At 40.6% G+C, this 22,033-nt stretch overlaps 1 protein-coding gene across 2 annotated transcripts in view; it reads right to left on the minus strand.

Annotated features, from left to right (window-relative positions):
• Positions 1 to 22,033, minus strand: part of LOC124160168 — a 411,734-nt gene that overhangs the window by 235,249 nt on the left and 154,452 nt on the right. For both annotated transcript variants that reach the window (XM_046535929.1, XM_046535930.1), the window contains exon 3: positions 19,923 to 19,988. The gene's annotated coding sequence lies outside the window, so the exon portion shown is untranslated. The remainder of the gene's footprint in view (positions 1 to 19,922; positions 19,989 to 22,033) is intronic.

The raw sequence follows: 22,033 nt of genomic DNA on the forward strand, positions 1-22,033 counted from the left end.
CCACTGCTAAGAAGAATTCTGGGAGCCGTCCCTTCCTTCCAGCACTTCCCTCTTCAATTCACAATAAGGCCTAGTACTCCCCTTATTATATATCTAAATATTCTATTCTTTTCCTTCCTCTAACTCGTTTACCTAACATTCTACCCTCTAAGAGCACCGTGGTGCAGTGGATAGAGCGCTGGCCAAAGAACCAGAGTGTCCTGGATTCTAGTATTTTTAAGCCTTTTAAGAAAACATAATTCGGGATGAGATATTTTGAATGTACGTAAGTTGTGACGTGATTCCGAATTGTTCACCGAGAATATTTTTTGATCGAGAAATATTGAAACCGTAAAAAATCATGCAGCTTTCAAATCAAGCCTAAATACTGAAGTAAATAAAATTGTGCCATTAGCACCCAGACTTCAGATGTTAAGAAATTAATGCAAAGCTTGGCTTGAAATGAAGCTTGGTTTCTTTTTTATGTCAACCATAATTAAATTAAACACTCAATAACTCTAAAAGTAACGAAAACACAAAGGCAATCGAGTGTAATTCACTGTCTACCAATGAATCCAGTTTTTAGACAAAGTAGTTGCGATGTATCATTACAGGTGGTATATAAAGGCAGAATGTAGAAAACATGAGTTAACTTGTGACCCGTCCGTAGCAGATAGCACGTGAAACACGAGTTAACTCGTGACCCGTAAGCAATGTCTCTATAAATTAAAAAATAAACACTATATTCCTGAAACATTAGTGGAGCTGTGAGCAAAATATGACACAAGAACTACAAGAGAGATAACCCGAAAGCGCGACAATTCTAAAAGGTCACGCTTGAATCAAGCAAATCAACCTCCACGTCGACATGGTATTAGCATCATATTTGACGAAAATTCACGACCAAATTGAGTCGATTGCTTCTTTATTTTAATTAAGTTCGCTTCAGTGCGATTGGTTGTAAACATTTCATTTCTTCACGCATGGTTTCTCAATATTTAAATATCTTCCGATACTTAAATATTTTCCCTCTCATTATGATTCTCATTATCCGTCTTAACTCATGCCCTATCTCTATCTACCGTATCCGATGAAAATAAATAGTGTACGGAGGACTTCAGGGGGGGAAGAGATGCGGGTATTAGACATAGGGTGCTAGACGGAGAAACGATGTACGACGTTAGGGGAGAACCGAGAGAGACAGACAGGAAATAGAATTTCACGCCCTGTCAAGGGAGGAATCGAAGAACTCAATTATACGCACCAATAGTTTTTCGAAGTCTGGCGACCTCGTCGAGGGAAGATGCCCATCAAAGGACAGTCCCAAAAATTTAATCCGAAGGAATTAAGGTGAGATTCTAATTTGATTCCAGGGAATACGATTCGAAAAATGGAATAAACGGAAGTGCAGTATCAGAACGAAAGAAAATTTGGCACCATCCTGACAGGACCGAGGCTTACAATACCTGGCCAGTAGATAATGTCTTTTTAGCCAAGTAACTTGAGATTTTTGGGGCATATCCAAATAAGGCAGTACTATTGTTAAAAATATGAGAGTTTACATTCTAAACGTCGAACAAAAACATAAATATTCTTCGTTCCGAGAGCTTTGGCGAGGGCACTAACAATTCAACGGGCATTGAGTTCATTTGCACCATAAAGTAAGAGTTACTCTGTGCCTTCACCTACTCTGGACCTAGCATATACTCGTACTTCGACCCAATCGCGATTAGTTTCGAGCAGGAAATTAAAAAAAAATCAAATCATAAATTTAATAATTTAATGAGATATATTATTTTTAGTATTTAAATAACGGTTTAAAGCTTCGATATTAAATCCTTTAACTGAGTTACCGACCGTATTTCACGAGGCCCATATGATGATCCTCGCAATGAGAAGCATCTCAGTTCACCCTGAATTGATAAAATCCAGCCTCGCCACAGGTTGGATTAAAGCAGAAATATTCGGCACTCGAAGCGGGGCGCTTAAGAGAGTCGCCCGATGGAAAATCAACCTCACTCGAGGCTGAACGAAGCGCCGCCAAACGGGGATTAATTGAGCACTCCGAAGTTCGGATGACGGGATCGGCGCACGAAAGGCGAGATATACCACGGGACGGTTTAACGACACGGCACTGGCTCCTCTCCGCGGGAGAAGCGTGGCGTGATTCAACACGCGAGGCGCCACCATGCGCCGAGCGGCCGTGCGTGTCTCCCCTAATGACTACCTCAACTCGCAAACGAACTGAACTCTTTTAAAGGGAAGCCACTATACTATCCGGGAGCGCGTTTTTAAGTCACGTCCAGTGAAACTAAAAATTACAGATTCATTTTTTTTCGTAATTGCCCCAAACTTAAATAACTGAATATGTTGGTACTGAAGGCTATTCGAGTTCTCCACCGGGTAATCTCAAGAGATACGACCACCATACCCTGGGAAAGCATCCGATGTTTTTTCAGCTGAATATGTTGAATAAGTCGTACTTTTCTAAAATATATTTAATGAACGACATTTCTTTCATTTGAGAATTTTAAGGGGATACCAAATTGGACAAATTCGACTAAAATGCTATTTCTGACAACCGTTAGTATCGAGGCCCATTCCACAATAATACCGTAATACACGAGAGGGACTTAGGGTTCTATTTCGAAAAATAAAATTTTAAACACAAAATTACCAATGAGATGTAATCGGATGGCCACTATACGGTTTAAACTGCAGCCACCACATTAAATCAATGGTTATCACCGCATGCCACTATTTTACGTCCTCCTTGGTATCAGTATATACGGTCTCCTTCTCTCTATCTCACCCATATATCCCAACCTCCATTCTCCTCTTCCCATTACTGTGCTTACCCTCATAATCCCACCGTCAAGGATTGTAGAATCGCTTCGTCTCATCTCCTAATTCCACAGTCTTCCGACCCACCAACTCCACCTACTTCGTTCTTTCTTATCCTTATTTCGATTAGCTGAACACAAGACAATATAATGAAATCCTCGTATTCTTAAAGAGCAACATTGTCTTGCAATACAGACACGAAGTCCGTATTTTCTCGAAAGCAAATGTGGAAAATTTAGGCTCGAATATTGAACCTAGTAGCGAAGAATGTGCCAAAACATCTACTTTTAATGTCTATCTCTTCCTGAATTTTTTACCGCTTAGCACAACTTTTCACCAACTTTGGTTAGTGATCCCCGAGCTAATAAAAATGTTTAGAGTGTCATTATATTGCAAATCTCGGCTCCCATTTGACCACACTAATTCCACATTTCCTGCAGCGCTGTCTGTCAATATTATCCACCGAAGCTTACAACATCATCGGTGAACATTGGATCAATTTCTGATCGCCCAGGTACTTGACCCTACAGAGAGAATGTTTAAAAAATGGATGTCATATTCCAACATAATAGAACGACTTTATCAATAAGCTCTCACACGAATTAATAGGGGTGTGCCTCGAGGTATACTGTGTATCTGTTCCTCGTCAGTCTCTCATGTGGTCAGAGATCACAGAGATGAAACTCGTTATTGCAATCACCGTTGTTCAACCAGTTGGAAAGTGGTATGTACGCAATAGAGAGTGAAAAATGCACAGGGCCTCAGTAAATGTATGAATTAAGTTTGGCTGGTGACACTTCTGGTCAATCATGATTTAGCAGACATAACTTGTATGATATTGGGCACGAATTGGTGGAAGTACTTGACATTAGTAAAATATGACATTGCAATATTTCCCCTGAGTTTTATTGTGCAACTACGCGTTTCGTCGTTACCAACAACACACTTGATAATGTTTTTTGTAACGACGAAACGCGTAGTGTCATAAAAAAACTCAGTGGAAATATTGCAATGTCTTATTTTACTAAAATTTAGCACACAAACTATATATTATGACCCGCCCCAGTAATTGGACTAATTAAATCTGAAAAGGGCAATGAATCAAAAAAATCTCTTATGATGAAGACACCCTCGGTTAAATTTACGAATAAATTTCTAGAAAATCCAGCATTGTTGTCACGTACAATTCATAAGTAATAATTAGCAGTAAAATAAAATATCTAGCTGATTTATTGCTTAATGACGCGGATATAATAACAAGCTATTCCATTTCAAATTGATTGATGAATATGGATTACAGAAAATAGTCAAAATAATGAATTTCAAGTAATAAAAGCATAATAACTCTGAAACATTACGCGCAGAATACTCAAGCCTAGAAGAAGACACTCCACAAGGCCAATTGGGTAGTACTTCTAATGCTCCAGTAAAACCGGGAACAATGATAACACAGGAATACAATTAAAAAACTTCCGTTTGATGGCGGCGTTTTAATTAAAAGCCTAAAGACAGTGCGGCAAGTATCCGCGGGACTGCAGCACTTACGTCAAAACGCTAGTATCGACGCCAAGCGAGTTGCTTTGAGTCCGCCAAGTTCGCCCAAACAGAGGCCTCATTCAAAATTTCCCAAGGGCAGCCTAGGAATGCAGCATACACTGCACGATCGATCACATCTGCAGAATCGTTTAATGGATAGACTCATAGAGTGCGCCAGGAGGACGAGACTACAAGCGGGAAGTCGCAGAGAAGGGTAAATTTGCGTATGTGCTTACATCCTACACAAAATCCGCACTCAGCTCCCCACGAATGGGTGAGGCGAAGCGAAAAGGGTAGTTTCCTTCATCAAAGAAAACGAAATGCATTGATTACTATTCGTTACCTACCATTAGGGTTTTCATAATATACAAATTATTTGATTTCAGAAATCCCTGTTCAGACGAATGGCAATATTCAATTTTAACCACATTTGAAAAAGGCCAGTTTGGCTCCCATGCGATGCCACTCCACGTGACGTCACCAGGACCTAGTTTCTATACGAGTAGATAGGAGTTTTACATTGTTTGAGATTACCAATGCATGCATGAGGCACAGAGCTCGGGGAAACATGTCTTAATAATCACCTATTAAAACTGGCTGTGATCGGACAGTTTCCTTCGTTTGATAGGGTATTAATAATCCTTATTTAAGCCAAGCGCTACCTGATAGCAGGGTACTCCGCTACCTGCAAGCAGCTTGCGTCGTATCAGCGTTCAAGCCTCGCCTCAATGTCACCTCATTTTGCGGCAGCGGGAGCCAGAATGACGTCGCACGGGGTATTCCCAGCATTCCTAATTAGACGTCGCGTTTTCGCGCGCTTGAAAATTTTCACTTTTCATTTAATCGCGAAAAATAGATATCGTCATTTAAAAATCGTGATTTCGTCATTTAAGTATCGTCATTTAAGAGCGTGAAATGCGTACTCCAGGAGTAATAATCTTTCGATTTAGGCAATAAAAAAATAATAGGAAACCACCCTATTCTAACGAGCTCACGATAGAGGCAGAGAAAATAGTCAAAACCACATGACGTCGTAGACTCAGAAGAAAAATTTTAAATCGAATTACAAGTATTGTGATGAAATAAAGTTTCGAAATACATGAGGTTCCCAAATAGTAAATCCAAATGTTGACAGCGGCAGTAAGTAGTTATAATCTTAACCTGAAAAAATTTGTAGCAAGAACTCCACCACGAGCAACTTAAGTTCCACCACGATATTAAATTAATTCCCTCGTGTTAATTTAAGCATAGACCAAAACCATGATAGCAAAAGGGAATTTAAAAGGGTAATCAACATTTTTCTAAGTTTCGACAACACAATATTTTCGTAAAATAATCTAGGTCTAAGAAAGTAAAATACTTATAGGATAAATCTTAGCATTCCTTACGGGATTCAAAAATCAAAAATCTGATTAACAACATCGTAATGTGAGGGACTTTATCCATTTATGAGATGGAGGGTAAAGTGATTCTCTTAAAACAAAATATATCACAGCTTTAGCTTAAAAGAGAGCGATGGAAACGTTGGCATGGATGGTTTATAAACCGAATATTATTTTCCTTTAAGATTTGTACAAACATTAAATCATATGCTATAGAATTTATTTTATAAGAATAGTGCATAAGTTCCAACTAGCTAAAAACGATTATCATTATGTAAGTATACCGGCCATAAAATACATATTCATATTCACACTCTTCGAAGCGTTATCATGGTATATAGAGAAAGAGAGCAAGATTTTTCATTCCCTGCTGTTATAAGGAACAAAATCTCTGCAGGAGGGGAGCGAAGAAAAAAATCTTCATCAGTATTCCCGTCGCGTTCAGCAAAAAAGCTGGCACGCAGAAAATAGTGAAAGCGGATTATGAATCTGCTCCAGCCTTCCATTTAGGTCGATGTTTTTACACAGCATTTAAAGTTTCTTCACTGTGACGGTAGTAATGAGTAAAGTTCTCAAACTCCTTCGAAAAAGTCCACAACTTACGCTCTTTAGTCTAATCGAAATACAGTTTTCATCTGTAAATGAAATGATTACATTGGTGTGGGCACACACTTTTGAAATTATTAACCAGCCATATGGACTCAAAGACGATTTCTTCCGAATAATAGCATTTTGAATTCAATAATAGCTTTCAGTATATAATTTATTTAAAGACGCTGAAAATGTACTGCAAGAACTTATATAATAAAATAACTTTGTTTTTATTCCACACTTCATTTAAAATAGCACGACCCGGGTTTCAGCATCCAATGCTATCATCAGGTCGGGCTATCGTGCTATTTAAAATAAAGTGTGGAAGAAAAACAAAGTTATTTTATTTTATTGTATGATGAAGCAATTCCACAAAATAACGCCTGAGACCGTGTCTTATATTGCAAGAACTTACATAGGTTTTGGATATATTTCTCAGAAAATTTTAAAAGTAAGTCTCTCTTGCTGTAAAAATGTAACTACTATTAATGTAAAGATGCTACAACTCTCGCCAAACCTACTGTCGCATTTGAGAGATTTTTGTACAAAACTTGAAATACGAATAGAAAGGTACAGCATTCCTGCAATAGCGGTAGCTAATAAGCTTTTATACAGCCCTCCCTTGCAAGAAGAAAATGGAAGTAGGTAAGTTCGTTCAAAGTCAGCGTCACCATAAATAATACGACAAAAAAAACCTTAGCTCTTCAATATGGTGAGGCCTGTAAATGTATAAGTAACACCGAAGCGAATGAAATTTATGTTTTGCGGAAGAGTGGGGAGTTCTCAGCGTCTTATCTCCGCGGTCACATTTTCCTTTGAGGCGCCGAGCGAATGGTTTTGCCTTTCACCGTGTACCTCGGAAGATGACATCTTAACGACGACAACCTGGCCCCTCCATTCACTCAAAAACCCAGTTTAAGCAGATACAAGACATCAGGGAGTCGACAAGGCCATGGAAATGAGTCTACGCCCACTCCTGCTTTCCTAATTTGCTGAAATTTCCGATTATAATAAAGACATCTCATATCTTCTTTTCGGTGACGCTAAAAAAATGTACTTCCATAAAATACCCACGATAAAATAACAATCGCATGCTTAATGTCTGCAATGGATAGGACCCTAAAAAGACGAAAATAAAAAAACGAACAAAATACAGCTATGAAATACATAGAACCATAGAGTAAGTATATATAGAGGGCTCACCGCACGTACAAAAATCGCATCGCGTTTTTTATGTAGTTCTGGAACAATTAATCAGATGGCGATGCACAATGTTTTGCGATTTTTTTAATATGCTCGTTCCACAAGTATAGAATATACTTACTCTATGAAAGAACATATAGATGCTGCTTAAAAAATGAAATTACATGTCAAACTATGAAATCAGTGATGAATGCATCTTTTTTAGAATAAATGCAAATAAAATAATCGAATAATAATAATATTAAAACCAAAGGGGAATCCCGAGAACAGTTTACCCACAAAATCATTTACTGCTAAGAGTACAAAGTTTCCAAGAGGTCTTAAAGGAAGAGTTGAAGAAAAACGGATATTTAACAAAATGCACAAAGTTCATGCGGCCAAAACGGATATTGCCAAGAAAAAACAGGAGATTATGCATGAATGAACTTATAATAGGACATGGAGAAAATGAGATCCCATGAGCGATATAATTTATGAGAGGTGCACAGAGAAGTTAAGTGAACGTCTCAATAAATTTCAAGGCTTGTATTGAGATCGGTTCCGCAGCACCACCCTGAAGGATCCATTACCGTCACATACTTTATTCCTTGTTGCAATAGCCGGCCAAGGATAGGAATCACGTTCAGGAGGGTAACATGAGGAAAAGACGCTCTTTCGAGCTAATTCGACGAAGGCAGAAAATTTCCAGGGGGGGGGGGGTCGCGAAAAAATGCTGATGGCCTTCGGAACGGAATCTCGGCCAGGTTTCGCTTGCCTGCTGAAGGTGCGCCCCACACTTGCCAAAAACGGTCGCAAAAACGACCCGGCAGAATAACGGAGGAGTCACCGAGATAGTGACGTCCAACATTATCCCCGTTTTTTAGGTATACGGCCGGTTTTTCCTTCCCGTTGCTAATGGCTTCAAGTCATCAACAGCGACCCGAGGAGATCTCTAAAATCTCGGGAAGAATCGTGCCGAACCCAATAGACACAATAATCGACGATGCCAAATGGTTTTGCCCAGATGCTTCTTCGCGACCGTCGGTGATGTAAGACATAGCACCAACCAACAGTAGCAGCGAAAAAAAAACTTAGGCACCGTTAAATAATCTTCAAGGCCCTGACACATATACGCCCAAGAAGGAGTTTTCATTAAAAAATTGCTGGCGGAGAAAAAAAAAGAGAAGTCCAAGAGGGGGAAAAATAATTCCTTGTGTCGGCAAAACGAACACATTCGGGCCGACGTACGTCACTACCGAAGGCATTAACGCCGAATTAAAAGCTACCGTTCCGTAGTGCTATTTACGGATTCCCTCGATGGAAAGGGAATGATTATGACGACGTGGATGGCGGACATTAAGGCAAATTTAATGACTCAGCCACTCCCAGTCCGTCTGTCTTAATATCCCTCCCAGCTTTGGGTCAATGGTTAAACTAGGCAGCTCTGCTTTTACAGTTCTTCCAAATCATGTTGGGAAAAATCAAGAAATAAAAACATAAGGAAAAATAGAAGGCGAACCAGTCATTTAAAAGCGATCAATCCATAGGTCCCACAGTATATTTGTGGTAATAATTTCTTAAAGAGTGAAGAAGATTGAGGATTTGAAGAGTGCCATGGTTATATAATGATTAAAAAGTAGATAGAAAAGGGAAAGTGAGCAACAAATAAACCTTACAAACACGCTAAAGGAAGCAACATGCTAAGTTAAGTTTTTGGAGCGCACGTAAATGAAAATTAGATGTGAAACAACCCTTTTAACGAGATTAATCTACAAGCCATACAATAAATTTGAAGTAACACTACTATAATTTGGTGTGATGTTAAGTTATACCCTTGGTTTGGAGACGTTTTTTAAGCGTAAGTGAACACGTAAAATATGACTGCGTGGAATCCATTCAAACACAATCCATAATTCACACCGCATGTAATATAGGTTTTGCGGCAATGTATAATTCCAATCGCCCCTAAGAAAACAGAAGAAGGAAATATAAGTAACAGATATGCTCTCATATTTTACTGCGAGTGATCATATTGACGCAATCAATCCATAGGTGACACAACTCAATTTGTGTAGCAATACTGGGAGCATAGCAAAAGTAAACCATTATACGTTTTCCTCCAAAACGAAAGAGACTGTGGAAGAGGTAAGGGTGAGAAATAGAAAAAAGACATAAAAATAAGCTAAAGGAAACACGAACAAAATTACGTTTTTATACTGAACGCAAAGGAAAATTTACTGCTAACTACCCATTTAAGGGCAAACAATGTGAGGATCCAACAACGCATGTGTAGCAACCATGGGTCAGTAGCGAAGGTTCAGCCCAGGTTAAAAAATAAGGATTTGGGAAGGAAGGGCAACGACCAAATAGGAACAAACACACCAAAGTAGCACAGCCTATGCCAACTCTTTCAAGCGAACATAAGAAGAACTAAGTCAACCATTTAAACGCGATCAATCTATAGGCTAACATTGATTTGAGCGCTTAACATTGAGTATAGAGAAGGTTTCGCCCCTGGGTATTCTCCAATAATAGAACGAAAGAAGAGGAATAGATGAGTATCCAAAAAAAGGATGAGCAAACGCGCTAAATAAAAGCACATCTCAATAAAAACCTTACGTGAGCGCTCGCAAAGAAACACTGACTGCGAAGCTATCATTAAAACTTGATAAATTCATAGATAATACATATCAGCGGATCCAGGGTAGGGACAAGGGGGAGCTAGGGGGCTCTACTCTACTGTATATATTCGATAACTGAACAAAATTACTATTCATCCAGTGTAAATAGGGTAGTTTCCTTCATCAAAGAAAACGAAATGCATTGATTGCTATTCGTTACCCACCATGAGGGTTTTCATAATATACAAATAATTTGGTTTTAGAATTCCCGATTTAAACGAATGGCAATGGTCAATTTTAACATCATTTGAAAAAGGCCAGATTGGCGCCCATGCGATTCCACTCCACGTGAAGTCACAGGGACCTAGTTTCTATACAAGTAGATCGGAGTTTTACATCGTCTGAGATTACCAATGCATGCATGAGACACAGAGCTCAGGGAAACATCTCTTAATAATCACTTTAAAACTGGCTAAGGCCGGAAAGTTTCCTTCGTTTGATAAGGTAGTAATAATCCATATTTAAGCCAAGCGCTACCTGCTAACGGGGTACTCTGCCACCTGCTAGCAACTTGCGTCGTACCAGCGCTCAAGCATCGCCTCAAGGTCACCTCACAGGGCGGCAGCGGGAACCATAAATACGTCACACGGACTTTTACCAACATTCCTACTTAGCCGTCACGTTTTCACGCGCTTGAAATTTTTCACTTTTTGTTTAATCGCGAAAAATTGATATCATTATTCGAAAATCTAAGAGCATGAAATTCGTACTCAAGGAGTAATAATCTTTCGATTTAGGCATTAAAAAATAATAGGAAACCACCCTATTGGATAACCAAAGAGGGAGCTGTAGCCCCCGCTCGCCCCTCTCTGGATACGCCACTAGTAATACACCCGTGGTTACCACGCAACATAATATGACCGGAACCACTCTGTGTACAGAGACGGCGTACGCCTGGTCCCCAAATAATAAAAAAGAAGACAGGATAGTGCAGGATGAGCAACAGAGAAAAAGAACAAACACGATGAAGGTAGCGCGCCCTACACCCTAGCCATTACACCCGATACGGGCCCCGCCTTACGTCATTAACCATTTCTACCACCCCTGCGCCTTCTTACATTAGCTAGCCATCCGCAGACGGCTAAGGGGCGATGGGTAAAAAGATCCCCGCGCGAGAGCCATTACCTAAATTGATATCGACACAACCACGGAAGACGCTACCCTTCCAATTCCACCCCCCCCCCCCAATTCCCCCTCTATACCAATGCATTAAACCCGTACCCCACTCCGTTCCCAAGTGAACCCTTCGACCAACCGGTCACGTGACCAAAATTAAAAAAAGAAGGCCATTATTTCGGCACCCTTATCCAACGCTAAGAGTTATGCGCACAAGAGGTGCGGACTGCGGGTATATTCATCCTCATTTCACCACGAAATCAGATTACAGGTGGTTGGAGCGATAATCGAGGGCCACTGAGACTGCATTTTATGAATCATTCCAAGTGCTAAGAGTCGGTAACATAGCATGACTACCTTCACTCACTTAGCAATATAGTCACAGTATTATAGTAATTGAGAATGTCATTGCTGCTCCACTTGAGAATTCAGACATTTAGGGTGAATCAAGACTAACACTTGACTTTCAAGCCTTTAGTATAAAAGATATGTGAATCAGAACACGATCATAGTGTTTGCGTAGAGTTCAAATATCATCTGCTTTGATTACTAACTATTTATGTTTTATGGGATAATAATATGATGGCTTTCTCTTAAATTCGCTCTAAAGCATGATTATAAGATCAACCGCTAGCGTTCGACACGGAGAACAAAGAGGAATATTGTTGTACCCACAATGTAGTCATCATCACAAACTTAAAAAAATTACTAAATATTTTTGAAAGAGAAAAATGGGAGTAGCTAAAAAATAACATTTATGAATTATAGCGAGCAGGCAGAGATGATGGATTGACAACATAATGGAATAAATGACTATGACGGAGAAGAAGTGGGTAGTTCGGGTTTTTGGGATGAAGCAGGTTGCCCGACTTCGCCTTCGCTTTTTCGAACGTTTATTTTAAGGAAGCGATGAGAGGGGCAGGGGAACATCCCGATATAGAGAACAGATAAAATCAATTTGATTCAACAACGACCACGCTATGGTTACTCAATCACGCGGTGAACTGCAGCCATTCAGAATTAATCTATTCGAGATACATGGGATAGCGATCAATCACCATAAAGATAATTAAATATTACTGGAGAAAAAGATGCGAGGACGATACTGTAAAACTAAGTGGCTAAAAACAGGGAGAAAATTTAATTAAATGGCATTTGGGTGAGTGAAAAATAAAAGCAGGCATATAATTAAGGGTTCCAGCTGGACGATTGTAGACTTATCCTTAGAGTTTAAAAAAGGGACCTCAAGAAATGAGAATCAAAAATTACTGGAAGGGAGCTTAAGTATGATATCCGGCTTTTGAGATACAAGCATGTAGGTACAAAATAAATAATATATAAAATGGCAAATAAATAATGTAGATAACAAACATTATCATAAATAAGTATTAGAGTACACACTCATTATCGGGCTAGCATTATGATCGAAATGATTAAATGATCGAAATACCTAGCATTTGAGGGCTTATAGTTGAGTGGGTGAAGAGCTGCACAGTAAAAAGAAAAGGAGTATTTGGCGGCCGAGGAAATGAAAGCAGCTGGAAGAGACAAAGAAATACACTGATGAGGTGATAAGAGGTAGAGCTCACTTGAAAGTTCCAAGCACGTAAGTAGAAACCAATTTCTACACCTTCCTACTCTTTTGTAAGATAAATGCTTCTAGAATTGGTTGCGGTCGAAATTAATTTCCTCTTTCAGCGCTAGGTTTATTCCAACTACCTTATCGGATAGCGAAGGGCTAGTTAACTAAAAATTTGTTATCGCAGGAATTCGAGCCTCCATATCTCCGGCAGTTTTAGGTAATTAATTTATTTGTAATAATGATATGCATTTTACGAGTCTTCAATACCACAACGTGGCTTTCGAGCGTTTTATCACCACTGAAAATATTAAACACTTAATAGATCATATGAAAGATCTTCAACAGAGAAAAACTGGAATAAATATTGAGAATATTCATTAAATATGACGGGTGGGAAGGTGGATTGAAAACATAATTACATAAATGAATGGGAGAATAAAATCTACTATGGTGACCTTCTAAGATTCGGAAACAACGAAGAGCCTCCGATCAACTTTACTACCGCAAATCGCGAATTAATAGCGATAATTCGAAGGAGATATTAGAAAAGAAATTTGACCTGATGACTACATTTTCTAAAGGAAATAATAAGATCAATGCCCTCTACCCCAGAATTTGCTCGGGGACCTTTCAGGAGGGAGGTACATTTGGGAAGTCCAATGAAAAGGCCTATAATTCCCATGAAAACCTAAAATAAATTAGTATTTTTCATTAGAAAAAATAATACACGTTACTTTTTCCGCTTTTTTCTCCCTTGAAACTCATTCTCACAACTTAATATCCTTTCATAGCAAATTATAGACTATAAACTCTTCTATATGTAAAAATGTGGACCCTTTTCTAAAGAGCCGGAACCTTTTTACGGTTGCCGACGCCTAGCAAAAATAGTTTCGACATCAATGTCGCAGAGTCATGTTATCCACAACAGATAATAACACCGAACGCCAGCGACTGTTTCATCGCTACAGACTCCATACCCTCCAAGCGTGGCTCCCTTGCGTATTGAAATCACAAGCATAACACGTGGGCCACCGACCATATGATGCGATAGCGCCCACGACGCTTCCATCTCAACCGATGAAGAAGAATTGGAGAGGGATATAGGCGATATGAGGATGTAGGCGGACGCGTCACAAGTCCCCCCCCCCTCTCTCAATGCTGAATACAAACGCGGGCGGGGAGTGCTACGTCACGTGCGGCGAATCTCCGTGTCCGACACCTGTGCGGAGTGATCACGCCACCGAGCGAGCGGAGGAATGAGCATCAGCTTGCTTCCGCAGAAGACCTTAGATGGCCCGCCGAAACGAGGCAGGGGAAACGTCACTTCCATCAGCTCTCAAATATATGCACATATTCAAGCACTGAATTATAGACGTACCTCACCGCGTCTAACTCCATGAGACCGCAGTTTCTGTTGGTGGCATGATTGAAAATCAAGGCAAGTATGAAAAACATTGGGGGATGAAGTTGCAAAGAATTTTTTTAAGGGTATAACCCTTTTGGCCCGCACCCCCATTTACAACGTTTCGTGATAGGTGGCCTCGAAAGGTAGCACGGTCCCAAATATATTCGTGCAAATACAATCGAGTACGATACCAGGGTGCCTAAACGTTCTCATATCTACTAATGTACTGCAGCGCCTAAACAGGTATACGAGCAACCAGATGATGCTCTGTCACCGAGGTATATAAGTACGTTAAACAAAGTTCATTACTACTCATAAAAGCAACATGAGTTCTAGAGAAAGAGTTCTCGGGTTTCCAGCCGTGTCCAGGGGTTTTTCCGCACCGACGTTTCGAGGGCGAAGTCTGTCATCGTCTTCAGGGTGAATGCGATACAGGCTGAAGACGATGGAAGACTTCGCCCTCGAAACGTCGTTGCTGAAAAACCCCTGGACCCGGCTGGAAACCCGAGAACTCTTCCTATTCGCCGGGAAAACCTTAGATCCTTCATCAACATCAGTCCTAGGTAAATTCATAGATTATACCGCATGTCAGTGACAGAAATAAACTAGAGCTTACTATTCATGGCCGAGCAAAAAGCCCAGTACTGTTCCACAAACTTTCATTTCCTGTCGGCTAATTTCGACGGCAATAGCGTCATTCTCAAGACAAACAGGAACGGTACTGGGTTTTTTGCTTCACCATGGATATCTCATCGTTCCACCAAGTCACGCCAAAATCAATTGATTTCATTAGAGCTTAGTAGTTTAGTGACATATCCCAGAAATAATAGCGGTCAGGCCAGGTACGGGGGGATTCACCCGTAAGTGCTCATTAAGAGACGCAATTAAACAAAGAAATAATCATTTTCCTTGACCAAGATTCAAACCCGGATCCTCGGAAGTCGTTCGAGGTGTTCCATCCCTTGTACTACCAATGAATCTTCTTCCTCTGCGGAGTTTTTGTTGGATTTCGAGGACAAGAAGGTTTATTCTGCAAAATATAAATTCCCTCTGTGGAATTTTCTCAATGTGCATTAGCGGTTAACGCCGTAAAGGTACGCAGCTGGTTAGTCTGCGGATATTTCCTTGAAAAATGTTAATGGTGAATACCGTAGTATTTAAAGTATACCTAAAAATTCGAGTCGAAGGGTCAGGACCGAGTTCTTGAATCAAAGATAGCTTGTGCGAAAAATCCACAGAGAAAAAATCATTCGCCTTGACCGGGATTCGAACCCGGATCCCTCGATTTCCGGCCGAGTGCTTTAGCCAGTTAAGCTACCGAGGCGTCATTCTTCCCTGTGGAAATTTGTGGACTATACCGGACAAGGTGGTATGGACTGCTGAGCATATTATGCGACGAGCAGTCCAAATCGTGCGCACGGCGCCACAGCCGGAGAGTAAAGTCCGAACATTGAACACATATAGGTGTTCTCTCTTTGACGAATTTAAGTATACCGGGACTAGCCACGGTGATAACTTTTACGGGAGTCACCCGCAATGCACAATTGTGCGAAAAATCCACAGAGAAAAAATCATTCGCCTTGACCGGGATTCGAACCCGGATCCCTCGATTTCCGGCCGAGTGCTTTAGCCAGTTAAGCTACCGAGGCGTCATTCTTCCCTGTGGAAATTGACGCCTCGGTAGCTTAACTGGCTAAAGCACTCGGCCGGAAATCGAGGGATCCGGGTTCGAATCCCGGTCAAGGCGAATGATTTTTTCTCTGTGGATTTTTCGCACAATTGTGCATTGCGGGTGACTCCCGTAAAAGTTATCACCGTGGCTAGTCCCGGTATACTTAAATTCGTCAAAGATAGCTTGAATCAACGATCGCTTCTGATGAAGTCCTCGCGCAACTAATTACAGTACTCAACTATACCTATGCTTCCACGGACAGTGAAAACAAAGACAATGAGACGTATTTGAATTTACCAAATTGTAATTCGCCTAAGAATAATATGCCATTAGAAAGGACACGCAGACTCATAATGGATGCTTATTTCCCTAACAGTCCTCATCATCATCTTAAGACAACAATCTTTAAGATTGGTTTGACGCAGCTCTCAATTACTGCTAGCCTTTCCGTAGTTACGTATTTCTTTTCTTTAGCATCCTTTATAACCCATCTTATGTAACACATACGGGGCCGTCCCTTACCCTTCTTCCCTTCTACCTTTCCTGCGACTATTTTCATCAGGTCATCATGCCCCATAATGTGGCCAACTAAGTTGTTCAGTCTACAGATTAAGGTTTTTAGAAGAGTTCTCTTATCTCCCACACCATTCCATGCACTTCCTCATTACTTACTCAGTCGATCCATTTTATCTTCATCATTTTTCGGTAGCACCACATTTCGAATGCTTCCACTTCATGACTTCTCTACTGCTGTCAACATCCAGACCTCGTTCCCTCAAAGAAACTAGTACCTCGTCTGAACCTTTGAACAAGATTACCGAATAGGAATGGGATAGGAGTGGTAAACAGCCACTGACGGGAAACGCCCTCTTCGGATGAAGATTCAGTATTTATATACGCGACATTCGAGCAGAAGGGATACGTAGACCAACACCGACACATGAAAAAAACGTCATCGCGGATCCAATGGGATTTCCCGGAACATTAAGAATGGGAGCCGATGCGGAACAAAAGCTGGCAGGGATAATCCAGATAGAGGCCGAGCATAATGCGCGCATTGTGCCCAGTTTGCCGGAAAGCATCAAAGAAAGACGTGCTTGTGGCACAATTTCAGGAACAACTGCGAGTCATTCATATTAATCAAGGCTCTGTGCATTCCACAACATAATGAATTATGTCACATAATTCAAATACAAAGGGGGTGACGTCAAAAAGAAGCTGAAATCTCATGAAAGGGAGAATTACACAAAGGATGCTATCAGAGATACTCCTAGGTGAAACACAATTATCATTTAAAAGCCTCGTATGTGACGAATAAAAGCGTTACATGCATTGTCATATTAATTCCAATGAATTTACGCAACTCTTTGCAAATGTATCATGTAACTATTACCACGAGGAAACGGCCTTCTAAATCGAAATAGTCTTTCCATGGAAATTAGTGTTCAAAAACAGGTACCAGATGGTTAATATTAGAAAATAATTTTTAAAATTAGGTATTTAAGGTAAAATGAAACGAAGCTACTCTCTAAGTGTGGCCATTGAATTTCTACCAAAAAATAACGCTGAAATTTAATGTACACGAGTTCACAAGATAAAGTTAACACATTTTACCACAAAATGCATAAAAATATCATCCCATAGTTGATACTATACTACTACATCAATTTCCCCTTTATTTCAATTGTAAAGTGACTATTCAATATTAATGCGAATCATTCATTGATCTCAATCCATTCTTCTTTCATACCTCGCCTTATCGAAAAAATAATTATTATATTAATAAAAAAGTTATAAATTAGTTTTTTATTCTGTATTAGATCCAAAAGATACATGTGGGCCAAAATGAAGACAATATACATTTACAAAAAGATAATGCCAATGAATAGCTCAAATACCAGAAGTTATACGTTAGGTAAAGCAGGAATATGGGAAAAGATACGGAAAAACGAATTACTTTTAGTAGTTCCAGTTGAGGGACTCCACGTGAAACTTTTATCGGAGAGTTTTTCGCAGGTAAAATTTTCATCATTGAGATACAGCTAAATGCTGAAAAGGAAAAACTTCAAACTGATTGCGCAAGTCTTAAAAGAGTAGGTACTAAACATAATAGGGCCGGCTGCACGGAAGTTATTCCTCCCCTTACGACAATATTAACAAATAATTCAGTAAGTATCGCGGTTCTGCGAATTCAAGAATGATTTCCCTGTTTTCAAGGGTCCATGGAAACGCTGCCTTTTTAAACCCGGTTCCTTCATCTGCACCTCATCCCTCGTCACCTTCCTACAACACCATCACTTACAAGTCATCTGCTACGAACATTTCCCCGTTGCTTCCTACGCCAAATCCCCAAGGCCAAGGCTGTCTTTTCTCGCCCACTTGAAGCGGTCCAATCACTCAACACCAATGACGCTCTTTCGTCACAATCGCGGATGGCCGCCAATATGGAGTACGTCTCCCCTTAAGCGATGTTCTAATTATCTTCACGGCGAAGCGCCAAAAACAAAATACAGGGTTATCACATAAGAATGGTGCGGTTCTGAAATTAGTGATCTGGGAGCCTCACTTTCCTACCAGCACTACCTTCTTCAATTCACTGTAAGGCCTACTCCATTTCAATCTATCTAAAAATCCTATTCTTTTCCTTCCCCACCCTCGTTTCCCCAACATTCTACCCTCTAACACCATTTTCAACATCTCCTTCCAGCCAAGTACTCGCTCCATCCATAGATTCTGTCTCCTCCTTATCTCATCTAAAAGCTGCCTCTCCTTGCCAACCATATCCAGCACTTTGTCGTTCCTTTTCCTCTCCGTCCATTTCACCCTCTCCATTCTTCTCCATACCCACATCTCGAATGCCTCCCATCTTCTCTCGTCGTATTTCCTCAATGTCCACGTTTCCGCACCGTAGAGCGCTACACTCCAGATCAAACTCTTCACTAACCTTTTCTGAAATTAGCCTAACCGAAAAAAATTACTTACAGTTTCTTTTTTTTTCGAATTCGACGTCTCAAACAGTTGTTTACATAATAAATAAATTTCAATATGCGTGCCCTTAGTCGCTCGACAAGAGAGAAACCCAACGTAGACATTATCCTACTCCTAATAAAAGGCTCCAAGGGGACCATGGCTTAACGTCCCATCCAACGGACAGAGTGCAGCACTTCGGGAAGTACAGCTTCTCCGCGATGTTCAAATTCATCATTCACATCGATTTTTTTACCCCAAATACCCCCAAAAAGTAGAGCCATAGAGACAACTGGCAACATTGTAACAGAAAATTTACTGTTTCGAGAATTTTTCATAGGGTATCAATCCGATTTTAGAGGGGGTCTTTTCTTTCAATTTTTGTCTTACCTCGTCTCATTCACCCCAAACATTTGTATGAATCAACCAGTCAGCGGTCGCAAGTGGGTTTTAAGAATTAGTTGTACCACTTTTTAGGCATAGAGATGACCGTGAAAGCGAAAAAGCCATAACGAAAGAGTTTGCATTATGGCTTCATCCATGCCTGCCTCCATCAGAGAGCTCGTTCATCTCACCCGTTCTCTCCGTTTTCCTGAAGACACTATTTTCTGCCGACAGTCCCACATCGCCCCACATTCTGAGCTCAACCCGATATCAGATATATTCGGGTACCGACCGCTTCTCGACTTCTCCATTGAGTTCCGAAACAGGGATGTCGTCCGTCCACTTAGACCCCACCACCCATCGCTGTCCTCAGAAACCCAATTCAGAGAGGTATATCCCCCGACGATGCGGTCAGCGATGGTCATTTATCTTCCTCCACGGGATGTTTTCGGGATATAGCAAGAGATGATTGGTGAGATGAGGAGAGAACTTCCGGGGAATGGGAGGAGAACAAGGTTGTTGGGTAAAAAACGGTAGCCGCCCGCCAGAAGATACCAGATACAAAAAGAAAGGCTTTTAAACAGTAAGAGTCGGTACTCACTCGTCAAAATATCAGCGTCATCCACCGGTAAGTCTACTCTTGATCCATTCTTCACCATGCACACGCCTGAAACGGAACGGAAATATATAAGTACAGATTAGAGAGGGAAACATGAAGGTAGATTTTAAAGTGATACATTTAAATACATGACGATGTATAAATATTAATTCATCTCATTTGCAATTTATTAAAGTTATAATGAAATTGGTACACTTCTTATAGAATTTTTTAAAGTAACCCCGCACATATATCTATAAAGGTATAAAAATCCTTTACGCTTATTGTTATTATTTCTCAGAAATTATTGTTAAGCAATAGCGCGTAGAATTATAATTACTTGTTTTTTAAGTCAATGCATGGGAGAAATGACACATGCTATAAATGAAACAATACAGAAGTTATATTTGAAAAAGTACAAATTTTATATTCTTCCACATATACTTGGGATAACCCGATCCGGGAAAAGTAAATCTTCCATCTTGCAAATTTCAATAAACTTCTTCAAAATTTTCAAACGGACAGGTATAATTAGACCTGTCCGATTAATAATGATACCTAGATCAATGCATTAGGCGACTGATAATACGATGTAATGCATTACTCAGGTCCGGCCAATTCGCATTTAATTAAAATAAAAACGAAGTCCCAACGGAGATTGACATCCAAAAAAAAGAGCTGTGATAATGACTTGTACACTCTCAAAATCATTCAAACTTTTGAGGAACAGTTAACGATCCACTTTGGCCGTAATTTCTCAGGCATTGCAGGCCTCCAGACGAGTCCAGAACTTCGAATTGCAAGGAATATTCAGACCCATCGTTAAAACTTTATTTGCTTAACAGATGGAGTCTCCTGAGAATGGATAAGTTTTAGACTGATGGGGAAAAGCACGGATCAATTTCGAACAAACACTTCGAGCACAGTTACACCGCACCGAAGTCGGGGCCCTGAATAGGCAATGAGAGAGTATGGTAGTCGATAGAAACAGATTAGCGAAGGAAACCTTGTAGAAGTTACGAGACCCAATAGGTTTTGTTTGTATCTCGGAAGGGAGCTGACTATCACCGAAGGGTTGAACCGCCTTCGCGAAAGCTTAGGAGAGATAGAGAGTTAAAAAAATCACCCACGCGGTGGCGCACTGCTACCAATCCCCAACCTAAAATCAAGGTCTAAATGTATGCCTTTTAATGGGCTCAAAATCACCACCGAATCACTCTCAAGTCGTGAAAGAGTTTGCATTTAAAACTTTAGATTCGTGACGAGACAAGATTAAATGGCTAAAGTCATCCAAGTTCTGCCTTTTACAAAAAAAAGAATGCACGAAATCGGCGCATTCTTCTTTCCTCGCCAATCGAAATCCGACCCTCACGGGAGAGGAAAAGTTTTTATTTTTTTGCCCATCAGCAAACAGTGGAGAGGCAATTAAGGAAACGCAATCGCCCGTGCCTATCCCACTGAGGATGGTGGGATAGGCAGGGTGGTCGAAAGTAATCACTCAGAGACCTTCTGGGTCGACTGTTCGCGAGGTGGAACGCCGCGGCGATGAATCCTTCTTTTAGGGCATCGCGTGACGACAGGCGGCAGCAGCAACAGAGGCAGTGCCCCATCGTGATTATTCAAGCACGCATGCGAAAAACCAGACAGTGGGGGGTCTATATCGGGAATGGATGGGGTAGAAATATCCCGAGCCCGCTCGGACCATAAGCACATGGAATGTCCGGACCGCGGGTGAAAGAGAAGGAAGAGAAATCCACGATAATATTTTTCAGTTTTCCAACTGGGTCATGTGGATAGCGTGGCAGCTTAAAGAGAGCAGTGTTGCGCCACTGGCCTAAGTACTACCAGTTCAAATACAAAGTGAAACAAGTACTATTGCGAAGGCTGCCGCGTGAAAGGGGGTGAAATATACATGAATTGCCATGAGAAAAAAAAAACTTCCCTGAACCGGGAATCGAACCACGGGCCTTTAGCTTTCCGGGCCATTGCGAATACCACTACGCTGTACAGGTTCCTAAATTCCACCAAGAGAATTGCGCAGCCAGAGCCGACATTTCGATAACAGAAAATTAACCAAGTGTGAGACGAATGCAACACTCAATTGTGAGCCAGGA

Source organism: Ischnura elegans, chromosome 6, assembly GCF_921293095.1.
Source record: "Ischnura elegans chromosome 6, ioIscEleg1.1, whole genome shotgun sequence".
Lineage (NCBI taxonomy): Eukaryota > Metazoa > Arthropoda > Insecta > Odonata > Coenagrionidae > Ischnura > Ischnura elegans.